Genomic DNA, 7,329 nt, shown 5'->3' on the forward strand with positions numbered 1-7,329 from the left:
AACCCCAACTTCTTCTTGTTTTGCTTCGCTGAGTTCTGGGCAAACTGGAAGTTGCACTTGAACAGATTGTCGTCACGACACCAGAGTAGTGACGACGGATGTGCTTCAGCAGGCTGTGGTCCTCGGACCATGCATGGGCAGAAGCCTTGAGCAATGGCTTCATCTCTGGTCCTGGGTATGGGGTTCTTGTAAAGGATGTCCCCCCACGGTCTCTTGATGGCACTTTTCTCAGCATACTCCTGGGTGACGAAGCGGTATTGGAACCATTGTTCTGCCCAATAGCGTCGAATCCATTGGATTCGGGTCTTGCGCTGACCATAATTCTCTTCAGGATCTGTTTTGTACATTTTTGCCAGTTCATCAGGCAGATCTTTGGATGTTCCTCCACGTCTCTGTCTGCCCCCCTTCCTTGCTGCTGTTTCTGAAGCCATAAACCTTAACTTGGAAGGCTTCAAGACGTTCAAAGGCTTCAAAGGCTTTCTTTTGCTGGACCAACAGGAACTGGCTTCAGGAGAATTTATGTGATGCTGTAAGAACTCTGCAAATGAATGCAGACTATGAGAACCAAAGGATTCTCCCACGGACATGTACTTGTGACAGCATTAAGGTGCGAGGGAAGGAGAAGAGGTCATATGCATTCTCAGAAGGTTTTGAAGATTAATCAGTTTAGAATACATTGACCTCATCGTGCGAAGACATTTACTCATAGATAAGAAGTTGGTTCCAGATTTGTACGAACCCACAGATCAGTACAAGTGAGGAATCTAACTACTTCATGAAGCACAAGTGAATATACTAGGCATGTTATGAGATGCAGATTGAGAGATCTAACTTGTGTGAAGAGAAACTTCTTATGGTAGAAAGTGACAGAACCATGAGATCAAAAGGGGCTGTAAAAAGAAGTTTTATTTACCACACTTGGAACTGCTAGACGGAATGGGAGATGATGCCGAGCAGTTCAATCCTCCGTGCCCTAACTTGGCGACGGAAGACACCTACGGCGACGGCGGAGAGGACGATGTCCGTGATCGGCGTGAAGACGGCGTCGGAGAGGTTGCGGCAGCGAAGCGCTTCGTTGCCGGCGTCGTCGAGAGCTAGCGGTGGCGCTAGGGTTCGTGCGAGGGTGGAAGAAGGAGATAATGACCGCGGTAAGTGTGAATTTATAGGCACAGGGGCGGCACTGTGCTATTACACAGGTGCCCCTGGCGATTCGCATCTGAGGAACGCGTGGCCAGATTGCGGAAGTTTGGGGTTTGTTCCACGTCCCACGCACGCCTGGATTGTCGGGTGGTCGTTCCTGCTTCTCCGGATTTTATGTGGAGGAATGAGCATTGAAAACGGACTTTACGGTTGTCTCTATATCTTCTGCTGACCAGGACGCAGTGAAGACATTCGATAGTTTCAATAGAATCCATATGACTTGGAGAGATAGAGTTTGAGATAGAAAGCATAGAGAAGTTTGGGGTCCGATCACATTCACTTAGTTCAAAAGATTCAACACGAAGACATAGCTATAAGTGAATGTTGTAGAGGACAGAACACTAGCATATATATATATATATATATATATATATATATATAGTCAACACAGTGAAGATAATCATGAAAATATGTTCGAAGCCAAACCAAATGTGAAGACATTGCAAGGTAACGCCATGAGAGAAACACTTCAGAATAGAACGTTTGGTGGTGGCGTTACCCACCGTATAGGAAGTATTAGACCCAGACACGGCGCACAATTATCGTGGCGCTCCGAAGTCAAATTCCACATTAATGTATTCACACTTAGAATGTATGTCTTCATTGATTGAAGATATACTTCACTTCGTGTGTTGCACATCTAAGTCATCAATATGCATAAGGGTTAGGATGTGTGCCTGATCACAGGACATTTGAGGATTCCAGGATATTTAGCTCACACCGTAACTTGCAAAACCTCTTCTCATCCAAGGGCTTGGTGAATATATATGCCAATTGCTCTTCAGTGTTGACGTGTATGATATCAATGTCTTCCTTCACAACATGATCTCTGAGAAAGTGATGACGAATTTCAATGTGCTTTGTCTTCGAGTGCTGAACTGGGTTGTTGGCAATCTTGATGGCGCTTTCGTTGTCGCAGTAAAGTAGCACTTGCTTCAGATGAATGCCATAGTCCTTGAGTGTTTGCTTCATCCACAGAAGCTGAGCGCAGCAAGATCCAGCAGCAATGTATTCAGATTCAGCAGTGGAGAGAGATACACAGTTCTGCTTCTTTGAAGACCAACATACAAGTGATCGTCCCAGAAAGTGACATGTGCCTGATGTAGACTTGCGATCAACTTTGTCACCAGCATAATCAGCATCCGAGAATCCAACCAAATCAAACTCTGAGCCCTTTGGATACCATAATCCTAGAGTTGGGGTGTGAGCCAAATATCGAAGAATTCGCTTCACAGCTAAGTGATGTGACTCCTTTGGTGCCGCTTGAAATCGAGCACACATGCAAACACTAAGCATAATATCTGGCCTAGATGCACATAAATAAAGTAAAGAACCAATCATGGAGTGGTATACCTTTTGATCGAACTCTTTACCATTGTCGTCAGGACCCAGATGATGTTTGGCTGGCATTGGTGTTGTGAAGCCTTTGCAGTCTTGCATACCGAACTTCTTCAGGCAATCTTTGAGATACTTCTCTTGAGATATGAAGATGCCATTGCGTTGTTGTCGTATTTGAAGACCAAGGAAGAACTTCAGCTCCCCCATCATGGACATCTGATATTGCTCTTGCATCATATATCCAAACTCTTCACTGTACTTCTGATTGGTGCAACCGAAGATAATGTCATCCACATATATTTGGCACACAAACAGTTCACCATCATATGTATTCGTGAAAAGAGTGGGATCTAGGGAACCAGGTATGAAGCCTTTGCCCTTCAGGAAATATTTGAGTGTGTCATACCAGGCCCTAGGGGCTTGTTTGAGGCCATACAGTGCCTTGTTGAGCTTGTATACCATGTCGGGATGTTTTGGATTTTCAAAGCCAGGCGGTTGTGCAACATACACTTCTTCTTCAATCTTGCCATTGAGAAAGGCACTCTTCACATCCATTTGATATAGAAGTATGTTATGATGATTTGCATAGGCCATCAGTATGCGTATGGATTCAAGCCTAGCCACAGGAGCAAATGTTTCATCGAAGTCAATGCCTTCCACTTGAGTATATCCTTGAGCAACGAGACGAGCTTTGTTTCTGACAACTTGACCATGCTCATCTTGCTTGTTGCGGTATATCCATTTGGTGCCTATTATGTTGTGCTTCCGTGGATCAGGACGCTTAACCAGTTCCCATACATTATTCAGCTCAAACTGTTGAAGCTCTTCTTGCATAGCTTGAATCCATTCAGGTTCCATGAAGGCTTCTTCAACTTTCTTGGGTTCTGATATTGAGACGAATGCGAAGTGCCCACAGAAATTTGCTAGCTGAGTTTCCCTTGAACGAGTGAGTGGACCAGGTGCATTGATGCTGTCAATCTGCACTTCATTGGCAACACGAGGATGTACAGGGCGAAGACTTTGCTCTTGCTGATCTGTGTTGTTGTTGGGAGGAATGTCTTCAGGCTGAGCATTGTCTTCATGTTGATCAGGTGCTGAGATGATAAGTTCTTCTTCAGGATGAGCTTCAGAAGGTATAATCTCTCCAGTTCCCATTAGCTTGATTGATTCACTAGCTGGAATTTCATCTAGCACATTTGGTAGTTGCTCTCTTTGTGAACCATTTGTCTCATCGAACCGCACATCCACTGTTTCAACCACTTTGTAATGAAAGAGATTGAAGACTCTGTAGGAGTGCGAATCCTTTCCATATCCAAGCATAAAACCCTCATGTGCTTTTGGTGCAAACTTTGAGGTGTGGTGTGGGTCCTTGATCCAGCACCTTGCGCCAAATACTCTGAAGTAATTGACATTTGGCTTCTTGCCAGTTAGAAGTTCATAAGATGTCTTGTTCAGAAGCTTGTGAAGATAAACACGATTGATTGTATGGCATGCAGTGTCAATGGCTTCAGTCCAGAATTTTCTTGGAGTATTGTATTCATCTAGCATCATTCTGGCCATCTCAATGAGTGTTCTGTTCTTGCGTTCGACGACGCCATTCTGCTGTGGCGTGTACGGAGCTAAGAATTCATGTGTGATGCCCAAGGTATCAAGATATGTATCAAGGCCAGTGTTCTTGAATTCAGTGCCATTGTCACTTCTGATGTGCTTTATCTTGGCGCCAAAATTGTTCATAGCACGATTGGCGAAGCGTCTGAAGACATCCTGCACTCCAGTCTTGTAAAGAATTATGTGCACCCAAGTATATCTAGAATAATCATCAACAATAACGAAGCCATAGAGGCAAGCAGTAGTAGTAAAAGTTGAGTAGTGAGTGGGACCAAAAAGATCCATGTGAAGCAGTTCGAAGGGTCGAGTAGTGGTCATGATTGTCTTCGAGGGATGTTTTGCCCTCGTCATCTTCCCTGCTTCACAGGCACCGCATAAGTGATCTTTCTTGAACTTGACACCCTCGATGCCTATGACATGTTTCTTCTTCACAAGGGTGTGGAGGTTCCTCATGCCAGCATGCCCAAGCCTCCGATGCCAAAGCCAGCATTCTGAAGCTTTTGCAAGAAGACATACTGCAAGTTGTGGCCCTGCTGAGAAATCTACCACATACAAATCATCTTTCCGATACCCTTCAAACACTAGAGACTTGTCAGATTCCATTAGTACCAGGCAACGATATTTTCCAAATATTACGACCGTGTTCAAATCGCAAAGCATTGAGACAGACATTAAGTTGAAACCAAGGGATTCAACAAGCATGACTTTATCCATGTGTTGATCCTTTGAGATTGCAACTCTACCTAGACCCAATATCTTACTTTTACCAGTGTCAGCAAATGTGATGTGGCTCTTGTCGGATGGACGTAAGGTTGAGTCCATAAGAAGGCTTCTTTTGCCAGTCATGTGATTTGTACACCCACTGTCAACAATCCATTCTGAAGACTTTGAAGACGCTGGTGTCGTACCCTACAGTGCAGTTAGGGGGATAGGCTTCACGAAGAGAATTGTGAAGCAAAAACATTTGACGAACCAGTGGGTTATGAAAACTTAGATCCAGATTAGGACTAATAGGGAGAGTAGCATGCGATTCAGGAACGAAGTACATAATGATGCCATTCGGGCATTTTATCTTGCGCCCTACAAGATTTTTAAGGTCCCCAACAATAGCGTCAGAAGATTTTGGTTTTCTGCTGGAGACCTTTCCCTGCAAAAGAGAGTTAAGCTTCTTTAACCACCCACATCTTCAAGGGTGGCTTAGAAGCAATAAGTCTAAGTGCAGCATCTGAGAATTTTGGCTTTGGAGCCCTAGCAAACAGTCTAGCAGGCGGACAATAGTACTCATAAGAATAGGCAGAATAGTTCTTGGTCATATGAACATGACGGTTTGATGAACCGCTCTCATATTCATATGCCTGAGTAAGGTTCCCCTACAAAACATTTGCGTTAGTGCGACTCAGGTGAGTCCTTTGTCTGTATGAAGCCTTTGGACCGTATGATGCCTTTGGTCTGAGGTTTGTCTTCTTCATGTGAGGTGTCATGAAGACATTCACAGGAAGATTTTCCAGACATGTTTTCGGAACCCAGATCTTCTTCATTGGCGGTCCATTCCTGCAGTTAGTACCAATGTACCTGGCAAACACTTCACCATTCTGATTCTTAAACAGTTTATAGTTTGCATCAAAGGATTCATCAATGATAATGGGGTTAGCACAAGTGAAGCCAGATAAATTGGATGGATCTGCTGAAGGTTCCTTTGCAGCAACCCATGTGGTTTTGGGGTACTGCTCAGGTTTCCAGTAAGAGCCATCTGCATTTATTTTCCTTACGAACCCAACACCCTCTTTCCTAGGGTTTTGGTTCATAATCTGCTTCTTGAGGACATCACATAATGTCTGATGTCCTTTAAGACTTTTGTACATCCCTGTTTCAAGCAATGTCTTCAACCTAGAATTCTCATCAGCAATAGCAGTGGTATCCTCAGCAGAGGGGTTAGTTACCACATCAACAGTTGAAGATATTGCAATAGCAGTAGCAGTGGAACATTCAGCAACAGAAGTAGCATTATCACGCTCAATGCATTTAAGACATGGTGGTTCAAATCCTTCCTGAGCGGAACTGATCTGTTCGGCGCGAAGTGACTCGTTTTCCTTTTGAAGATCTTCATGAGCCGCTCTCAATTTCTCAAGTTCTTGCTTCCTTTGAAGATAATCATAGGAAAGCTTTTCATGAGTTGTTGAGAGAGTATCAAGACGATCTTCAAGTTCCTGATACTTAACGTGAAGATTTTTTATGTCTTCAATTAAGGATTCAGATCGAGTCATTTCAGCACCCAACAGATCATCGCTTCTGTCTAACAGTTTTTGAATATGTTCCATGGCCTTTTGTTGTTCAGTTGCAATTTTAGCAAGTGTTTTGTAGCTGGGTTTTGAATCACAATCAGAGTCATCGTCACTGGATGTTTGATAGCAAGAGTGCGTGTGTTTACCTTGGCACCGCGTGCCATGAAGCAGTAGGTAGGAGTGGAGTCGTCCTTGTCATTTGCATTGGTGTCGGTGATGAAGTCATTGTCTTCAGTGTTGAAGATGGACTTGGCGACGTATGCTGTAGCCAGACTTGCAATGCCAGAATCAGACTCCTCCTCAGACTCCACCTCTGCCTCCTTAGAAGCGGACTCCTCCTCAGAATCCATTTCCTTTCCAACAAACGCACGTGCCTTGCCAGATGAGCTCTTCTTGTGTGATGAAGACTTTGAGGAAGACTTGGAAGAAGACTTTGAACATTTCTTCTTCTTCTTGTCGTCGGAGTCATATTCCTTGCTCTTCTTCTTCCTTCTGTTCTCATTGTCCCACTGTGGACACTCAGAGATGAAGTGTCCAGTTTTCTTGCACTTGTGGCATGTTTTCTTCTTGTAGTCATGAGCAGAAGCTTCATCATTCCCTGAGCTTGATCGTGAAGACTTTCTGAAGCCTTTCTTCTTGGTGAATTTTTGGAACTTCTTCACAAGCATTGCAAGTTCCCTTCCAATGTCTTCAAGATCATCAGAACTGCTGTCAGATTCTTCTTCAGATGAGGAAACAGCTTTTGCCTTCAAGGCACGAGTTCACCCATAGTTTGGATCGTAGATATCTCTTTTCTCAGAAAGCTGAAACTCATGTGTGTTGAGCCTCTCAAGTATGTTAGACGGATCGAGTGTCTTGAAATCAGGACGTCCTTGAATCATGAGGGCTAGGATGTCAAACG

The sequence above is a fragment of the Triticum urartu genome, chromosome 3A, assembly GCF_056163025.1.
Source record: "Triticum urartu cultivar PI428250 chromosome 3A, HENAU_Tu73, whole genome shotgun sequence".
NCBI lineage: Eukaryota > Viridiplantae > Streptophyta > Magnoliopsida > Poales > Poaceae > Triticum > Triticum urartu.